Below are 20,394 nucleotides of genomic sequence, written 5' to 3'. Positions count from 1 at the left end.
GAACTGCAGTTGCAGAGAAGAGCAAGAGACAGACCAGCACACAGAGGGGGCACATGAAGAAAATGAAACCCCTTAGCAATTGGCTTGGACAGCAAGAGGGGCTGAATTTTGTGAGTTTTGGCATTCAGCAGGGCTTAAAGCCTAGTTTTAAAGGTCAGCAGGTTTGGCTGGGACAGAGCCTGGAAGGCATTGCACTGCTCTTGGAGAGAAGGTAAGCAAACAACCTGTGGACATACAGCATGGAAGCAGCAATCCAAAGATTGCCACAGGCACACAGTGGGAAGGTTATTCATTCATCTCAGAGCATATCCCAGAGAGACAGCATTCACAGAGAGACCCTTCCAGGAGCAAAGGAACTGGCCAGCACCACCATATCCCTCTCCCACCACTCAGCATAAACACAAGGCCACTTTCAGGAAGCAGCACAGTGCCAGCACTCACTACCTAACTTGCTTACACTAAGACCCACCTGGTCACTCTGGTGGAACCACCCGTCCTGGTCACAATTGCCTAAGTCCCAGCCTGGTGGGTCTCCTCCCCCAAAGGACAGGCCCAAATCACTGCTCACACTGCATCTTCTGATACAGGAGTCTATTGGCACCTCGGTTCCTGCAACAGTGGTAACAGATCTCATTTTACAAACAGAACAGAGCACACCTAGTTAAAACTCATCACATTCAGGGGCACCTGGGTGGCTCAGTCAGTTAAGCAGCTGACTTCGGCTCAGGTCATGATCTCACAGTTCATGGGTTGGAGTCCTGCATGAGGCTCTGTGCTGACAGCTCATAGCCTGGAGCCTGTTAAGATTCTGTGTCTCCCTCTCTCTCTGCCCCTCCCCTGCTGGTGCTCTGCCCCCTCTGTCTCTCAAAAATAAATAAAAACATTAAAAAAATTAAAAAAAAACCTCATCACACTCAGGTATGGGACTCAACACTGTCCACAACAGGCAAAGAGAGCCTCTGCAGATGACTGGCCTAAAGCAGCCAGGACATAACAGCAGAGTGCATGCAGCACACATTGAAGATACTCCTGGAAGCACAAGGCCCTGAGAAACGGGGGGCACCACAAGCAGGGCACTAAAGGAATTTTTTCTCATAAGGCCATTACTCTCAAGAACAGGAGATGCAGCTGACTTTCCTAACACAAAAGCAGGCACAGGGACTTAAACAAAACAGAAGATAGATAAATTTATCCCAGATGAAAGAATAGGACAAGGCCATGGTCAGAGATATAAGCAAAGCAGATATAAGTAACATGTCTGATAGAGGATTTAAAGTAATGATCATAAGCATATTCACTGGATCTGAGAAAAGAGTGGAAGATGTGATAGAGATGAAAGCACAGAGATAAGTTATAACATAGCAGATATAAAGGGATCAATAAACAAAATGAGAAACACATTTGATAGAATGAACAGCAGGATGTAAGAATCAGAGGAACAAATTAGTTACCTAAAAGACAAAGTAATGGAAACTAATCAAGCTGAGCAAAAGAGAGAAAAAAGAATTATGCAAAATGAGAACAGACTTAGAGAACTCAGTGACTCCATGAAAGGTAATAGCATTAATGTTATAGAAGTCCCAGAAAAAGAAGAGAGAAAAGGGGACAGAAAATTTATTTGAATAAATAATACTTAAAACTTCCCTAATCTTGGGAATAAACATATCCAGATCCAGGAGGCACAGAGAACTCCCATCAAAATCAACAAAAGAAGATGCATACCAAGATATATTGTAATTAAACAGGCAAAAAATAATATAAAGAAAAAATTTTAAAGTAACAAGACAAAAGAAGACAGTAATTTACAAGGGACAATCCATAAGGTTAGCAGATTTTTCAGCAAAAACTTTCCAAGTCAGAAGGGAGTGGCAAGATATATTCAAAGTTTTGAATGGAAAAAAACTATCTGCAGCCAAGAGTACTTTCCATCAACTGATGACTGGATAAATAAATTGTGGTTTATATACACAATGGAATACTACGTGGCAATGAGAAATAATGAAATATGGCCTTTTGTAGCAACGTGGATGGAATGGGAGGGTGTTACGCTAAGTGAAATAAGTCATACAGAGAAAGACAGATACCATATGTTTTCACTCCTATGTGGATCCTGAGAAACTTAACAGAAGACCATGGGGGAGGGGAAGGAAAACAAAAAGGGTTAGAGAGGGTGGGAGCCAAAACATAAGAGACTCTTAAAAACTGAGAACAAACTGAGAAGGGCGCCTGTTGGGATGAGCACTGGGTGTTGTATGGAAAACAATTTGACAATAAATTTCATATTAAAAAAATAATAAAAAAATAAATAAAAACTTAAAATCAAAAATTAAGGAAAAAGGGACATATATAAATATGATAAAGAATTTAAATATTAATGTAATAAACAACTTGTAGCCAGGAGACTTGAAAATTTACATTAAATAGAACATATTTTAGGAAATATATTACTAACATATTACCAAAGTTGACTGAAGAACAAAAAACGTACCTATCTTTTGACCTTGAAACCTTCCACTACTACGAATTCATTCTAAAAATTTACTCACATATATGCAAATCAATATACATTCAAGGTTACTGGTATTGCCAGGGTATGGAATAGCAAAAGAATAGAAATAACCTAATAACCTATTGAAGCTACACATTCCTCTCTGTTAACACTGGACCTCACTTAGTGCAGACGCAGACCCAGAAAGATTTTTTTTGTTAACATTTATTTACTTTTGAGATACAGAAAGAGACAGACATAAGCAGGGGAGGGGCAAAGAGAGAGGAAGACACAGAATCCCAAGCAGGCTCCATGCTGTCAGCACAGAGCCCAATGCGGGGCTTGAACCCATGAACTGTGAGATCATGCCCTGATCCAAAATTGGATGTTTAACTGACTGAGCCACACAAATGCCTCCCAGAAAGATTCTAATAGACTGATTGGCCTGAAACTCCAGTCTCAGAACCTCAGATTAAGCCATTTTATTGTAATGATGAGAATGAAAACTTCTAAGAACTTTATATGTGACAGCAAAAACGGAAGCCTGTCACATTTTTAATAAAAATTTAAAACTTTAGTTTGACAAATTAACAAAAATTACATAGGTACAAAATAATGATACAGACACCTGAGTATCCACTACCAGATTTTATATTGAACATACTGAATTTTCAATTCTGTTCAACTGTTACATGTGTCTTTTTGTGCCAGTACCATACTGTTTTGGTCACTACAGCTTTGTAATATGACTTGGAAGTCTGGAATTGTGATGCCTACAGCTTTGATTTTATTTTTCAAGGATGCTTTGGCTATTCAGGGTCTTTTGTGGTTTCATATACAATAGGATTGTTTGTTATAGTTCTGTGACAAACGTTGGTTGTATTTTTGATAGGGACTGCATTAAATGTGTAAATTACTTTGGGTAGTAAAAACATTTTAACAATATTTGTTCTCCCAATCTATGAGCATGGAATGTCTTTCCATTTCTTTGTCTTCAATTTCTTTTATCAATGTTTTATAGTTTTCAGAATACAGGTCTTTCACCTCTTTGCTTATGTTTATTCCTAGGTACCTTATTTTGGGTACAATTATAGCAATTGGCTGAATTAACTGAAAGCCAAGGAGCTTCCTTGGACTCATTGGAAAATTGGGGTTGTATGTAAAACTGCCACTCCAAAATCGGGAAAGAGAGGTGAATAAAGACAAACACAGCTGAGATCCGCTTAGCAGAAGTCATATGGTATGACATTAATTAAACAAGGAGTCCTTTATACTGAGGTGGCTCTAATGCCATGGTGTCCTACATAAGCAAACTAAAACCTAGGCCTATAAATGTGTCAAGTCTATGAAACTGAAACCTAGAGACAACCAATCACAAACGGCCAGGTTAGGCTTTGAGATACAGTCAAAATTTCCTTACTTTCCTTCTACCTTTCCTCTATAAAATCTCTTCCTGAGCTCCTGTCAGTAGAATGCTCCTAATCACTTTTGGTTTGGGGTTGCCCAATTGAAATTAATCTTCACTCAAACTCTTAACATTTTTAATATGCCTCAGTTTATCTTTTAACAATGGAAACATTGACAAATTATTGGAGGCTAAATGTGAACTAGCATTAGACTGAGAAACTCCTGGATCTATAGTCTTAAGAGAGCCCCATACTTTCATGGATTTTACTTCTAAGAACCCCATTAAATCATCACAATGAGGAGCCAAGGGAAATCATCTTATGTCTTCGACAGTGGTAAAGGAAAAGTAATCATTTTTATTTTTTTTAATTTTTTTTCAACGTTTTTCATTTATTTTTGGGACAGAAAGAGACAGAGCATGAACGGGGGAGGGGCAGAGAGAGAGGGAGACACAGAATCGGAAACAGGCTCCAGGCTCCGAGCCGTCAGCCCAGAGCCCAACGCGCGGGGCTCGAACTCACGGACCGCGAGATCGTGACCTGGCTGAAGTCGGACGCTTAACTGACTGCGCCACCCAGGCGCCCCAAAAGTAATCATTTTTAAATACACATTAGTGCATTCCTCATATCAAAGAACTACTCTCCAATGAAAAAAGACTTAACCAGATAGTTTTATCTCATATAGGTAGAAGGGCAATTACCCTACTCCAGCCATCTCTAGCATGCTTGTCTTACCTAAGTAGAGAAGGAAGGTAAGAAAAATTTCTGAAGGACACAGCCCAATAAAATAGACACAATAGAATATTGAGATTTAATTATAATATAGAAGACTCCCCCTTTTCTATACCTTACCACCATATCAATATATCTCCATTATACTAACAATAGTAGATTGTGGTTTAAAGAACTCCAAGATATACAAATCTATTTAAAATGTAGCTCCTAGGGAAACCCACAAAAAAACAGGAAAATAAAACAAGGACATTATACAAAATTTAGGTCTCTGCTGTTACAGCTGCAATGTTAGTCAGACTCACATAAAACCTCACACTCTAAAGGCCTATTTACTTCAGTTTCCACTGTCCAATATGTTTGGCTTTTCAACAAGTTACATGGTATGTTAAAAGGAACAATACAATCTGAAGAGACAAAGAAAACATCTGAAAGTGACTCAGATATGAAAAATATGCTGAAATTATTGGACAGGAAATTTAAAATAACTATGAGAGATGTTAAGGATTGTAATGAGAAAAGGATAAAATATGGAAGACAAGTAAATACATGTAAGCTGAAACATGGTATCTCTAAGAAAGATTCAAAAGGAAATGCTAGAAGTTAAAAAAAACATTGTAAAATAAATTATGAATTATTTGGTGAGTTCATAAACAGACTGGACCTGGTTGAGGAAGAATCAGTGAGCTTGAAAATATGTCAATAGAAATTCCCCAAATTAAAATTTTTAAAAATGGGGAAAAAGCCCAGAATATCCAAGAACTCTGGGACAATTTCAAAAAGTCTAACATTTAGGTAATTGGAATATCATAAGGAGAAGAAAGAGAGTTTAATTTGCAAATTAAACAACATACTTCCAAATACCTCTGGGTTGGGGAAGAAGCCCCAGTATAAATTTTAAAATATCTTGAATTAAGTTAAAATGAAAAGGCAAATTATGAAAATTTGTGGAATGTAGCAAAAACAGTGCTTAAGGATAAATTGATAGTAGTAAATGTATTCTTAAAAAAAGATCTATGGGGCGCCTGGGTGGCTCAGTCGGTTAAGCGGCTGACTTCGGCTCAGGTCATGATCTCGCGGTCCGTGAGTTCGAGCCCCGCGTCGGGCTCTGTGCTGACAGCTCAGAGCCTGGAGCCTGTTTCAGATTCTGTGTCTCCCTCTCTCTGACCCTCCCCTGTTCATGCTCTGTCTCTCCCTCTCTCAAAAATAAATAAAACGTTAAAAAAAATTAAAAAAAAAAAAGATCTAAAATCTAAACCTATGATTACACCTTAGGAGTCTGCAGAAAGAAGAATAAATTAAGCCTAAGGCAAGCAGAAGAAAATAAATAAGAAAAATTTCTACAGAAATCAATAAAATTAAAAAATAGGAATAGAAGTTCCACAATGCTTTCCACCTAAGATCAGGAAAAAGGCAAGGATGTCTCCTCTGGCAACTCCTATTCATAATTGTACTGGAAGCCCTACCTAGTACAATAAGAAAAGGAAATAAACTATATACATTTGGGGAAAGAAAAATATGCCTCCCTTTGTTCACCAAAGAAATGTTTATCTATGGAGAAAATACCATAGAATTGATAACAACATTTATTTGCATTATAGCAAGGTTACAGAAAACAGAAGTAATATTAAAAAGTCTGTTGCTTTTGGGCACCTGGGTTGCTGAGTTGGATAAGTGTCAGACTCTTGATTTCAGCTTAGGTCATGATCTCATGGTTCATGAGATCAAGCCGCATGATGGGCTCTGCGCTGACAGCATGGAGCATGCTTGGGATTCTCTCTCTCCCTCTCTGCCCTCCCCCCTCAAAAATAAATAAATTTTAAAAAGTCAATTGCTTTTGTATATATCAGTGATGAATAAATGGAATTATAAGTGAAAAATACCATTTACAATATTTCTGTCCCCCCCAAATGAAATACTTAGGTATAAAGCTAACAAAACCTAGGTATAAACCTGGACAAAACTTTATACTTTTTATAAAAATTAACCCAAAATAGCTTTGTAGACCTAAGTGAGAAATGAAGAAACTATAAAATCCATAGGAAAGAAAACATAGGAAAAAATCCACATAACTTCAGAATCAATGATGTTTTTTAATTTTATAAACGTTTATTTATTTTGAGAGAGAGAGCACATGAGTGGGGGTAGAGCAGAGAGAGAGAGAAGAGAGAGACTCTCAATCCCATGGGGTTCAATCCCCCATGAACTATGAGATCATGACCTGAGCCAAAAATAAAGAGTCAGATGCTTAGAACTGACTAAGCCACCTAGGAAACCCATGATGGTTTTTTTATATTTAGTTATTTTTTGAGAGAGAAAGAGACATAGAGTGTGAGTGGAGGAGGGACAGAGAGAGAGGGTGACACAGAATCCTAAGCAGGCTCCAGGCTCTGAGCTGTCAGCACAGAGCCTAGTGCAAACAGTGAGATCATGACCTGAGCTGATGTTGAACGCTGAATGGACTGAGCCACCCAGGCACCTCCCCCATGATGAGTTTTTAAATACAACACCAAAAGCATGACCCATGAAAGGAAAAATTGATAAGATGAATTTTGTTTAAAAAATTTTAAATATGTGCTCTGTGAAAGACACTATTAAGAGAATGAAAAGGGGAACCACAGACAGGGAGAAAATAGTTGCAAAACACCTATCTGATAAAGAACCTGCATACAAAATACAAAAATATCTTAAAATTCAACAGTAGAAAAACAAACAATTCATTAAAAAATAGGCAGAAAATCTAAGGAGCTATCTCACAAAACAAAACAAAAAACAGATGGCAAATAAGAATAGGAAAAGATGCTGAATATAATTTGTTATTATGGAACTGCAAATTAAACAGCAATGAGATACCTCTACACACCTCCTGGAATGTCTAAAATTTAAAATAACAAGTCCAATGGCTGAAGACAATGCAGAACAAGAGGAACTCTCATTCATTGCTAGTAGGAATGCAAAATGGTACATCCACTTTAGAAGAAGTTTGTCATTTTCTTTACTTTTTTTAAGTTTATTTTGAGAGACAGAGATTGGGGGCCAGAGAGAGGAGATAATCCCAACTAGGCTCTGCACTGTCAGCGTGGAGCCTAATGTGGGGCTTAAACCCATGGACTATGAGATCATGACCTGAGCTGAAGTCAAGTCAGACATCCAACCAGTTGAGCCACACAGGTGACTGACCCAGTTTGCCATTTTCTTAAAAAAAACAAAACAAAACAAAAACAAAAACAAAGTAGGGGCGCCTGGGTAGCTCAGTTGGTTATGCATCTGGCTTTGGCTCAGGTCATGATCTCATGGTTGATGGGTTTGAGCCCCACATCAGGCTCTGTGCTGACAGCTCAGAGCCTGGAGCCTGCTTTGGATTGTGTGTGTGTGTGTGTGTGTGTGTGTGTGCGCGCGCGCCTGTCCCTACCCCACTCATGCTCTCTCAAAAATAAACATTAAAAAAATTTTTTTTAAAAACTGAACAAAATATCACCATAAGATCCAGCAAGCACACTCTTGCGTATTTACCCAAATGATTTAAAAACATGACCACACAAAAACTTACACATGAATGTCCATAGCTGCTTCTTTGATAACTGTAGAAATCTGGAAGCAACCAAGATGTCCTTCAATAGATGAACTGATAAACAAACTGTGGCATGACCTTACTAAGGACCACTAGTCATCAATAAAATAGTATGACCTACAAGATGAGCAAAGACTTGAATGAATCTTAAATGTGTATTGCTAAGTGAAAGAAGCCAGTCAGAAAAGGCCAGAAAGTATTTGATTCCACTTATATGACATTATGGAAAAGGAAATGTCATAGAGATGGTAAACATATAGAAAAAGGTTTAAATAGTTTAAATGCAAGGGATTTATTAGGACAATGAAGCTATTTTGTATGATACTCCAATGGAGTATGCATGACAGTATGTGTTTCTCGAAAAATACAGCTACACAACAGAAAGAGTAAATCTTAATGTACGAAAATGATAAATAATTTAGGAGGTGAAGGAAACTTGTAATGGAATGCAGAATGTGGCAAAATATTCTAACTGCATCAAAAAAGTATGAAACAACCTTGCCAAAGGATATAAAGTGAAAGTGCCACCCTAAGTAACCTTGGGAATGAATGTTGTAATACTAAAGTCAAAAGGAACTATATGTGTATATTAGAATTGAACAATTAATTAGATTGGCAAATTGTGAGGGTCAGGTTTCTCACTGTTGGAGTAAGATGTTATAGGCAAGCAAACAGAGGGGGCTAAAATGATCTTTGTGATAATTGATTACAATTGGAAACTTCAGCATAAACTCATGTTCAGCTTAACATAGATACAGAGTTACATATACAAATACATATATATGTTATATATGTTATATATGTTAACATACACATACATATTTCAGTGTCGTTAGCTGAAAGGGTCTATAAGTAACAAGTCTCCAGTAGCAACAAGCATACATTGCACTGAAGATCTAGGTTTTTTAAAACTATCGTCCAATAAAAGAAACTAGGGCTCTTTGGGGAAATGGCTGATTCTAGGATTGGGGCAGTAAATATCCAAAATGAGCCTGGGCTAACTTGTAGTGTTAGAAAGTAAGGTCTGAAGAACAAGTTAAGGGACACCACAAACACTGCATTCAGCAAAATCTATACTATGGGAAACTGAACAGAACATAAATGCTGTTCCTGTTTTTCAAAAAAATTAATTGCAAGAAAAAGTTAATGAGGGAAGGAATTATAGATTGAAAAAGACTTAAGGTGCATAAAAAACAATTACAATGATTAGATCATATTTGGACACTGATTCAAAGAAAAAAATTTTTACATTATACATCTGTTAAGTAAACATGTAAAATACCTGGACATTTAATGATTACTTAAATTTTTAGAGAAGATATTTATATTAAATTTATATTTCATAAAAAGGTAAATATATTTTATAAATGCAAATGAAATGTTTATGGGAAAAAAGGTATGCTATTTTGATATGCTATAAATTATTCTAATAGTAAAAAATGGGAGAAGGTGGAGGTATAATTGGAATCAGATTGTATTGAAGACAGTTGATGCTGAGTGTCAGGTATACTATTTTCTTTATCGTTCTTATGTTTGATAATTTCTGTAATAAAAAGTTTTTATTATAAATATTATTCCATTAAATTAGAAATTCTAAGTGAAATTGACCATTTAAAAGTTTTATCAAGTAATACAAACTGAAACTATATTAAAAACTCAAGCTACTATCAAATGTTCCAGGAAAAAGGCAATTTGGGAGGCTAGTTCTACCACATAGTCAGGGAAAAACAAATTACCACTTTATGTAAACTCTTCCAAAGCATATAAAAAGGGAAATTATTAAACTCATTTTTCCAGGCTAGTGCTCCTTCATTCAAAAACCAGATGAGAACATCCCATGAACAGAACATTTGACCCAAGCTCACTCACATAGCAGTAAATATTCTAAATAACTTAATAGCATATTCCACATAGCAGTGAACTAAATAAACAAATATGCTGTACCTGAGGAACAAAAATGATTTAACATTAGAAAATACTTCCAGTTATAATTCCCTGTACAAATTAAAGGAGAAAAAAAAAACACTTGATCATGTCAATGGTACATAAAATTTCTTTGAAAGAAATGCAAAGCAAGTTCATGGTTAAAAAAACTAAACTAGGGGCACCTGGGTGGCTCAGTCGGTTAAGCGGCCGACTTCGGCTCAGGTCACGATCTCGCGGTCCGTGAGTTTGAGCCCCGCGTCGGGCTCTGTGCTGACAGCTCAGAGCCTGGAGCCTGTTTCAGATTCTGTGTCTCCCTCTCTCTCTGCCCCTCCCCTGTTCATGCTCTGTCTCTCTCTGTCTCAAAAATAAATAAACGTTAAAAAAATAAATAAAATAAAATAAAAAAACTAAACTAACATAAGACTAGAACTTCAAATTCCTAAATTCTATAGCAAACACAATTAAATGTGAAGTATTAGAACATTTCCCATTAAATCAAGGGACAAAAATGTATGCCCTCTCCTCTACTCTTCAACATTGCACTGGAACACATACAACTATGAATATCAAAATAAATAAGAGATATGAATATTGAAAAGAAAGATAATATTTGGTGACAATGTTATCTAAGAAATATTTTTGTCTACGATGGCAAAGTAGCAGGAGGACTCTAGGCAAGCCTTGTCCCTCAAACACAGCTAGATAAATATGAAATCATTTTGAACACCAAAGAAATTAATCTGAGGACTGAGAGAACAAACTGCATGACTAGAGGGATAGAAGAGGCCATATTGTGCAAGGTAGGAGGTGCAGAGACATGATGTGGGGGTAAAAAGGATCATGAGTCCTGTGTAGGGGAGGGAGCCCTGATCATGGAGAGAGACAAGAGATAGAGACAGAGAGAAAGGAGCACACAGGAAAACATTTCCCCAAAGCTATTGACTGGGAAAATGACAGGGGCTGATTATTGTGACTTTTTACAACGAGCAGAGCTTAAAGACTGGAATTTTAGAGGTCTGTGCCATGGCTGGTATGGAACCCAGACAGGCATTGCAGTGTTCCTGTGGAGAAGGAGGGTAAGTAGCCCAGTAGCAGGCTCAGTCTGAGGATCCCCTGGGATGCCCTGGGAGAGAGGGTTCCTCCTTCTTGGAGCTCATCTGGGAGAGGGAATATTGTCTCTCTGGGGACAAAAGAGCTGCCAGGTACCATTACTCCTCCCCACCCCTCAGCATAGGTGCAGAGACACTAGCTGAGGGCAACTAACTTAGACACCATCTCTATACTGTGCTTTATTCCAAACTCAAAGCTCCTGCACTTTGGTTCAACTGCCCTTCTTGGAAAAATCTGCATCAGCCACAGTGAGGTGAGATGCTCCTCCAGAGGACCAGTACCGGGCCGCACCACACTAGGACCCAAAAGTTTGGAGTTTTAAAACTCAGCCAGGCTTCCTGGGATAAAACACAGATGCACTGCAATGCTGAGTGGGCAGACAGTCCAGACACAGAGTGAAGGCAGGGATCTGAGGGATGCCTGGGACATATGAAGGGAGATTGTTCACTCTTCTGCAAGAGCTTCTCAGTGATGTGCACAAACTCCCCTTTCTGGGGATGAGGGAGGGGGCTGGCACTATTTCTCTCCCCCATCCCACTGTGCATAAACTAACTTCACTAAGCAGCACAATGCCAACAGTGGCAGCCTAAACCACTTACACCAAGGCCCAGCTCCCTGTGCTCTGCAGGCACTGCTTTTCTAGGGCCAGCATACCTGAGACCAGACCAGCAGGCCCCATCCCCAGAAGACCAACAAAAACTTCCCTGCATGCACCATGTCTACTGACCAAAGAATGCTGAAAAATACCTCACCAAGCAAGAAAAATCTCAAATACACAACCTAATCTTACACATAAAAGAGTTAGAAAAACAAATGAAGTTTAAAGGTGGAAGAAGGGAAATAATAAAGATTAGAGCAGAAATAAATGATACAGAAAAAAACAAACAAAAAACCAAAATGGATGAATGAAACCAGGAGCTGGTTCTTTGAAAGAATTAATAAAATTGATAAACCCCTAGCCAGACTTATCATGAGAGAGAGAGAGAGAGAGAGAGAGAGAGAGAGAGATGGAGAGAGTCAGGGAGAGGGGGAGAGGGGTAGGAAGGGAGAAATGGAGAAAGGGTCCAAATAAATAAAATCACGAATGAGAGAGGAGCGATCACAACCAACACCACAGAAACACAAACAATTTTATAAGATAATGTTATGAAAAGTATAAGCCAACAAATTGGGCAATCTGGGAGAAATGGATAAATTCCTAGAAATAAACTACTAAAACTGAAACATGAAGAAGTAGAAAACTTGAACAGACTGATAACCACCAAAGAAATTTAAAACAGTAATAAAAAATCTCCCAACAAACAAAACACAGGCTCAGGTGCCTTCCCAGAGGAATTCTACCAAACATTTAAAGAAGAGTTAATACTTATTCTTTTAAAACTGTTTCAAAAAATAGAAATGGAAGTAAAACTTCCAAACTCATTCTATGAGTCCAGCATTACCTTGATTCCAAAAACAAAGACCTGCCCCCCCCAAAAAAAATTACAGGCCAATATCCCTGATGAACACAGATGCAAAAATTCTAAACAAAATGCTAGCAAATCGAATCCAACAGTACATTAAAAGAATTATTTACTACAACCAAGTTAGATTTATTCCTGGGATGCAAGAGTGGTTCAATATTGGCAAATCAATCAAGATGATATACCATATCAACACAAGAAAGGATAAGAAGCATATGATCCTCTCAATAGATGCAGAAAAAGCATTTGACAAAGTATAGCATTAATTCTTGATTAAAAACCCTCAACAAAGTATGATTAGAGGGAACATATGACAACATAATACAGGCCATATATGAAAAACCCACAGCTAATATCATCCTCAATGGGGAAAAAACTGAGAGCTTTTCTTCTATGGTCAGGAACAAGACAGGGATGTCTATTCTCACCATTGTTATTTAACACAGTACTGAGTGTCTGAGACTCAGCAATCAGGCAATGAAAAGAAATAAAATGCATCCAAATTAGCAAGGAAGAAGTCAAATTTCCACTATTTGCAGGTGACATGATACTCTATGTAGAAAACCCAAAAGACTCCACCAAAAAATTGGCAGGACTGATAAACAAATTCAGTAAAGTTTCAGGATGCAAAAATCAATGTACAGAAATCTGTTGCATTTCTATACACCAATAATGAAGCAGCAAAAAGAGAAATCAATGAATCAATTACATTTACAACTGCAACAAAAACCATAAGATACCTAGGAAAAAACCTAACCAAAGATGTGAAAGATCTGTCCTCTGAAAACTATAGAAGATTTATGAAATAAATTGAAGATAACACAAAGAAATGGAAAAACATTCCATGCTCATGGATTAGAAGAACAAATATTGTTAAAATGTATATACTACCCAAAGTAATATACACATTTAATGCAATCCCTATGAAAATACAACCAGCATTTGTCACAAAGCTAAAACAAACAATCCTAAAATATATATGGAACCACAAAAGATCCCAAATAGCCAAAGCAATCTTGAAAAAGGAAATCAAAGCTGGAGACATCACAATTCTGGACTTCAAGCTATACTACAAAACTGTAGTTATCAAGACAGTATGGTACTGGTACAAAAACATATATAGATCAGTGGGGAAAAAAATAAAAAACTCAGAAATGGACCCACAACTATATGGTCAACTATCTCCACCAAAAGAAGGAAAGAATATCCAATGGAAAAAAGATAGTCTCTTAAAAATTGGTGTTGGGAAAACTGGACAGCAACATGCAGAAAAATGAAACTGGACTACTTTCCTACACCAGACACAAAAATAAGTTCAAAATGGATAAAAGGCCTAAATGTGAGACTGAAACCATCAAAATCCTAGAGAAGAACACAGGCAGCAACCTCTTTGACATCAGCCACAGCAACTTCTTACTAGATACTTCTCTGGAGTCAAGGGAGACAAAAGCAAAAATGAACTATTGGGACTTCATCAAGGTAAGGAGCTTCTGCATAGGAAAGGAAACAATTAACAAAGTAAAAGGCAACCTTTGGAATGGGAGAAGATATTTGCAAAAGATGTATCTCATAAAGTGTTAGTATCCAAAATTCATAATGAACTTATCAAACTCAACACCCCAAAAATAAATAATCTAGTTAAGAAGTGGGCAGAAGACATGAATAGACATTTTTCCAAAGAAGATACACATGGCCAACAGATACATGAAAAGATGCTCAACATCACTAATCATCAGGGATCTACAAATCAAAACTACAATGAGATACCACTTCACACCTGTCAGAATGGCTAAAATTAACAACACAGGAAACAACAGGTGTTGGTAAAGATGCAGAGAAAGGGGAACCTCTTACACTGTTGGTAGGAATGCAAACTGATGCAGCCTTTCTTGAAAATAGTATGGAGGTTTCTCAAAACATTAAAAATAGAACTACCCCATGATCCAGCCATTGCACTACTAGGTATTTACCTAAAGGATACAAAAATAGTGATGCAAAGGGACACATGCACCATGATGTTTATAGTAACAGTATCAACAATAGCCAAATAATGGAAAGAGCACAATCACAAATGTTCATTGACTGATGAATAAAGAAAATGTGATATATTTATATGTGAATGGAATATTACTCAGCCATCAAAAAGAATAAAATCTTGCCATTTGCAATGACATAGATGGAGTTAGAGTATATTACCCCAAGCAAAATAAATCAGAGAAAGAAAAATACTATATGATTTCACTCATATTGGAATTTAAGAAACAAAACAGATGAACATAGGGGAAAATAAAAAGAGAGGCAAACCATAAAACAGACTCATAAGTATAGAGAACAAACAGGGTTGCTGGAGGGGAGATGGACAGGGAAAAGGGTTAAATGGGTGATAGGAATTAAGGAGGGCTCATGTTGTCATTAGCACCGGGTGTTATATGTAAGTGATGAATCTCTAAATACCACTCCTGAAAATAATAATGTACCATATGTTAACTAACTTGAATTTAAATTAAAACTTGAAACAAGGGGCACTAAGGAATCTACTCCTGAAATCATTGTTGCACTAGATGCTAACTAATTTGGATGTAAATTTTAAAAAATAAAAAAGAAAATTTAAGAAAAGAAAAAAAAACTTGAAACAATAAATAACTAAATAAAAAACCCTAAATCTTCAAAAGAAAAAATAGGGATTATAATTGTATCTACTTTATGAAGTTGTGAATAACTGAATTTAACAAATCGAAGTATTGAGATTAGTGCTTAGTACAGACAAAGCACTATACAAGTATAAATTCTTAGTACGACCTAAGATTCTTGATTAAGTACCACTCTAGGACATATGGAGTTGCCAACTGACTATTTTTTGAAAGATACTAATGAGAGCTTTCTGTTAGTGTGCGTCTGAAGAATTGAGGAAAGCCCCATGGAGAAAGTAGGCATTTAGAATACTCTTAGGGGATGACTAAATTTGGGGATGATTAGAGACAAAAACAATAAGGACATTCCATGTGAAATAGGCTTAGAGGTAAGAATAAATTTTTGAGAGAAACACAGGAAAACAGGGAATGTCTACTGGGTGTCAGGAATTTTGAAGAAGGCATGGGGTCACTAGAGGGGAAGGCTCGTTAGGCAACTGAGGGGTGAAGATTGGATTTTCTTAATTCCAGAGTAAAAATTGGGAGAGAGAGATATATATAAAGATAGATAGGTAGATGGTTAGATGGCTGGAAAATAGAATAAAGTGATGCAGGAAAATATTAATAGGATGGCTCAGAAGAAGAGAGAAGAAATAAGACGCAAGATTTGGTTATTAGACCTGGAGAAAATATAGGGAAGGAGGCAATTTTAGCTCCAGGATTTTAAGCGTGAAAGACCAGGAATTTTAAGGCACTTTTAACAAAAATGAGAATATAGTTGCTTTGAGAAAAAGATGTTTGTTTTTGGAAGTGTTAGGGACAGGTGATGGAAATACTTCCAATAAATGATTTGGCAGATGTAATAGAGCTCCATTTGGAAGAAGGGCCAATCATACTTTTACATTCTATTTTTATGTTACTGGGCACATTACTACTATCAATACAAAAGTAAAACCTAAGAATTCTAAAACATAAAAATAAAATATTTTATCTCTATTATCTATATTCAAAGGAATAGGTACACGGAATATTCAAATGAGTAAGAGACTTCAGAAAAACGTTATACAGAAGATTACAATAGCAAAATCAAGAACCTTGCCACAATAAAAGCAGTAATTAATTAGAACATGAAAGAGAAAATATCCCATTCACAACAGCAACAAAATTCAAAATTGCCTAAAAAGAATCCTAAGAAAAATGTACAAGATACTAATGGTGGCAAAAATAAATCTATCTGTTGATAAATCCAACTAAGAGCAGCTCCAAAGAGAGCACTAAAACATATTCATTAATGAGTAGTATATAAAAATAGGAATTCTCCTTATTTACAAATTTAATGCCTTACCTGTTGGTGCCAAGATGACCATCAACTTCCAACTGCTGACTTTCACTCTCAAAATCAACACTCCATCAATATCTATAAAATGGAGAGGGAGGAAATACCAAAAAAAAATCTAAACAAAACTTAAAAATCCCTGGGAGACACTGATGATTGCTGAGCTGGTGCTAGTGTCTGGGGCAGGGGAGTGGAGAGAAGGAGGGAAGTTGGGAGGTGCTATAGGCTTCATAAATGCAGATGACAGGATAGGTAGTGGCAATGATTTTAAACTTCTGCTTCTACTTTCTGTGGAAACATGAGGCAGGGCCTCAAATCACAGATGTCAGTAACCCTGGGGTAATATCAGGACAGAAGGAAAGATGGGATGATTGAAGTAGTAAGGCCCCCTCAAAAACAAAAACAAAAACAAAAACAAAATCTGTGATAATAACCACCTGAATCCATTTTAGTGAGTTAACAATCAAAAACAAAAGAAGACCAGCCTTGAAAACACCCTGAACAGACAAAACCAATTAAATCATACAAACAAAGCTTAATTTAGCTTATTTTGCAAGGCTAACAACCCGGGTCATTTTTTGCTTATACCTTTAAAAATCATAAGCAAAACTTAAATTGTTTCTCAAAAAGTGATATGAGGTAACCACTAACTAATTCCCTATTATTTAAGAAAATTTGGATATTATAACCTATCACTGTGAGGAATAAACAGCCACTACCTTCTCACTATATAAACTGCTTTATAACAATACACACCTGAGCCGCATTTCATGTTTGGTCGGAGTGCTCCCTGTTTGCAAATTGTCTTTTTGGTGCATGCACAATAAACTTCTACTAATTACTATTTTGGTAATTCATTGGTTCTACTTCTGTAATGTTTGAACTTTTGACGAGTGAGGAGTGGCCTTTCAAAAAAGTTATTTTAATATAGTAATGGACTGGAAAGACTCATAAATACAGAGAACAAACCAGTGGTTGCAAGAGAGGAGGGGGTGATGGGATGGATAAAATAGGTGAAGAGAATAAATACAAACTTCCAGTTATAAAATAAATAATTCATAGAGATGAGAAAAAAAAAGAGAATGAACTAGAAATAGAATACGAAGTTTCAGAGTGATCCATATGTTATGCATATTCTAAGTAGATGCTTGGTAGAGACATAAAATACATGTTTTTTTAACTAGAGGTGAAGGTTAAGAAAGTGAAAATCACTGCACTCAATGATACAATGTTAGATAACTGGTAACAGCAGGATCTCCCCAAATCCTGCCGCTCACCTTCTTCCATGTGGAAAATAAATCTTTTCGAACAAAACGAAGCCTGGCTGGCTGGCTGGTGAAGAAACATGATAGAAAAAGGATGCTTCTTCTCTGACCTCCCACCACAAGTCTTAGGTGCTGCAGCTGGCCACTAACATCAACTATGGGATCCTGAGTCATTCTCTGCAAGGATCGTAGCTAAGCAAAAACTTGGATCTAACAGGGAAGGGGCATTTCCAAGGCAGCATCTAATCAAGGAGCCAGAAGCTGAGGACACTCACGACTATGGACTGAGGGGGTCCACCCTCTCCAGAGGGCCCAGAGAATCCAGTCCCAACCTTGATGACAGGCTTGGGAGACCCCGGCAGAACTGTCAGGCTGAGAGGTCCCCTACCCCTCTTCATTCTGCCTCAGTGGTGTAAGAGCAATGAAAGCCTTGGCCAGAAGGGGAAGGGCTCAGGTCAGCAGAGGGAGGAGCCTAAGGCCATGCCAGAAGCCAAGGTGAGGATCTTTAAGGAGCATTGAAGGAACGTCCCAAACCTGAAGAGAGCGATCCCGGATTAGCCCTGTCCCTGTGGTCATCTACTAGAGGCCCCATGTCAGAAGGATGTAGAGGCCCCTGACTTCCTCCTGGGGAAGAGAGATGCAGGTCTCAGGAAAGTGAGACTTGGATGAGGGGTATGTCTTCAGATCAGCAGAGAAAGGCGTGCCAGTACCTTCCATGAATCAAAATATCCTGTTGAAGGAGTAAGGGGACCCTCGATCACAGAAAAGAAGGGTCCTCAGCCCAACCCCGCATCTGCTATTAGCCTTGGGAGTCCCCAGGAATACAAGGCCCTATGTGTCCGCCTTTGAGATCTCCTGGAGGGAGGGGAGATCTCAAGGAGAGGAAATCTTTGATCTGAAAGGTGCTGCACTTGGGTCAGCAGAAGGGAGGGCCTAGGTCCCGTCGGTAATCAAAGGGAGGGTCCTGAGGGAGGCTTGAAGGGGCCCTGGACTCCGGAAGAGAGGGGACCTCCACCAGCAACAAAAACCCAACCTAGCTGTCAGCTGTGGGAAGCCCCATGACAGTCTGGGCAAATGTAGTATTTGTCACTTCCACCTGGGGACTGGGAAGGCAGTTTGGCTTCCTCTGAGGTGTGAATCCTCAAGTCAGCACAGAGAGGACTCCCAGACCCTGCGATGTGAAGGTAAATAAAGACCCTGAGGGAGGATCAAGGGACCCAGGACCCCAGAAAACACAGAGGGGACCTCCCAGAGTTCGCGACCTTGCGTCCTTCATGGAAGGGCCTTGGGCCTGTACGGACTTGCGGCAGCAAGTCTGTCCGGATTTCCACAGCCGGGTCTCAGAGACACGGGGGGGGGGGGGGGGGGGAAGGGGTTTGGGACACCTCAGGTCACCAGAGAGCAGGGCCTGGATCTTGGGGCGATTCCTGGTGAGGACGCAGAGGGAGGACGGAAGAGCCTGGACCCCTCAACAGAATCAGTCCGAGTAGGCCCCCAGACGGGATGGGGACACTGTTAGAGCCTGGGCTTCGGCATCTGGGTCTCAGAGGGCGGGGACCGGGGAGTCGGTTCGGGGGTCGGACGGGTGAGCTGGGGAGGACGGGGGACCCACCAAGTGCACAGGAGGCCACCTAGGGAACACGAAGGGAGGGACTCTGGCCCCCAGAACAGAGGCCCCGGCCCGGAAGGCGACCCCTAGCGGCAGCCTAGGGAAGCCCCTAGTGGGAATGAGGCCCCGCGCGGTGTCTGGACTTCCGCATCCGGGTCTCAAGAGACTGGCGGGGCGGGGCGGGGCGAGGCGAGGCGGGGCGAGGCGAGGCGAGGGGGCCTCGGCGTCGTCGGCGTCTTCCGGCCTGCGCCTCGAAGCCCATCGGGCGCGGGAAGGGCGCCGAGCCTCGTGGGCTTCGAGGTGAGGCCCAGAGGGAGGAGCGAGGGAGCCGGGACCCAGAGGGGAATGAGTCCGGCGGTGGGGGCGGCGGTGGAGGCCGCAGGGTGGCGCGACCACGACGACTGTGACCAGGGCGTGAGGCGTGGGCGGCCTCGGGCTCTGGGTCCCAGCCCGACCGAGAGCTGGTTGCGCGCGAGGAGCCGGCGTCAGGCGGCAGAGCCCGAGGCCCAGGCCGCCCAGGGAGTCCGGATGGGGACGAGAGGACAGGGCTGAGGGACCCCAAGGAACCCATGTGAGCCCCTGCCATCGGCCCCGGGCCTCCCCGGACTTGGTCGCCTCGTGCGACGCCAGCCGCCTTGGCCCGGACCTCGCCGGGCCGGGAGGGCTCTGGTGGGAGGCAGCGGGCCCGGGGCTCCCCGGGAGAGCCGTGCGGGAGGACGGCCGGAGGCCCCTTGGACCCCAGCCCCGGGGCCGCCGTCGGAAAGCCGCCCCCGCGGTGGGTCTGGGCGAGGGGAGGGCCTTGGTGTGCGGGGCTGGACCCCGGTCAGCCGAGGCAGGATCCCGGGCCCTGGCCGGGGT

The sequence above is a fragment of the Panthera uncia genome, chromosome X, assembly GCF_023721935.1.
Source record: "Panthera uncia isolate 11264 chromosome X, Puncia_PCG_1.0, whole genome shotgun sequence".
NCBI classification, from domain to species: domain Eukaryota; kingdom Metazoa; phylum Chordata; class Mammalia; order Carnivora; family Felidae; genus Panthera; species Panthera uncia.
The sequence above is the reverse complement of the archived record's forward strand: the minus strand, read 5'-3'. Positions refer to the sequence as shown.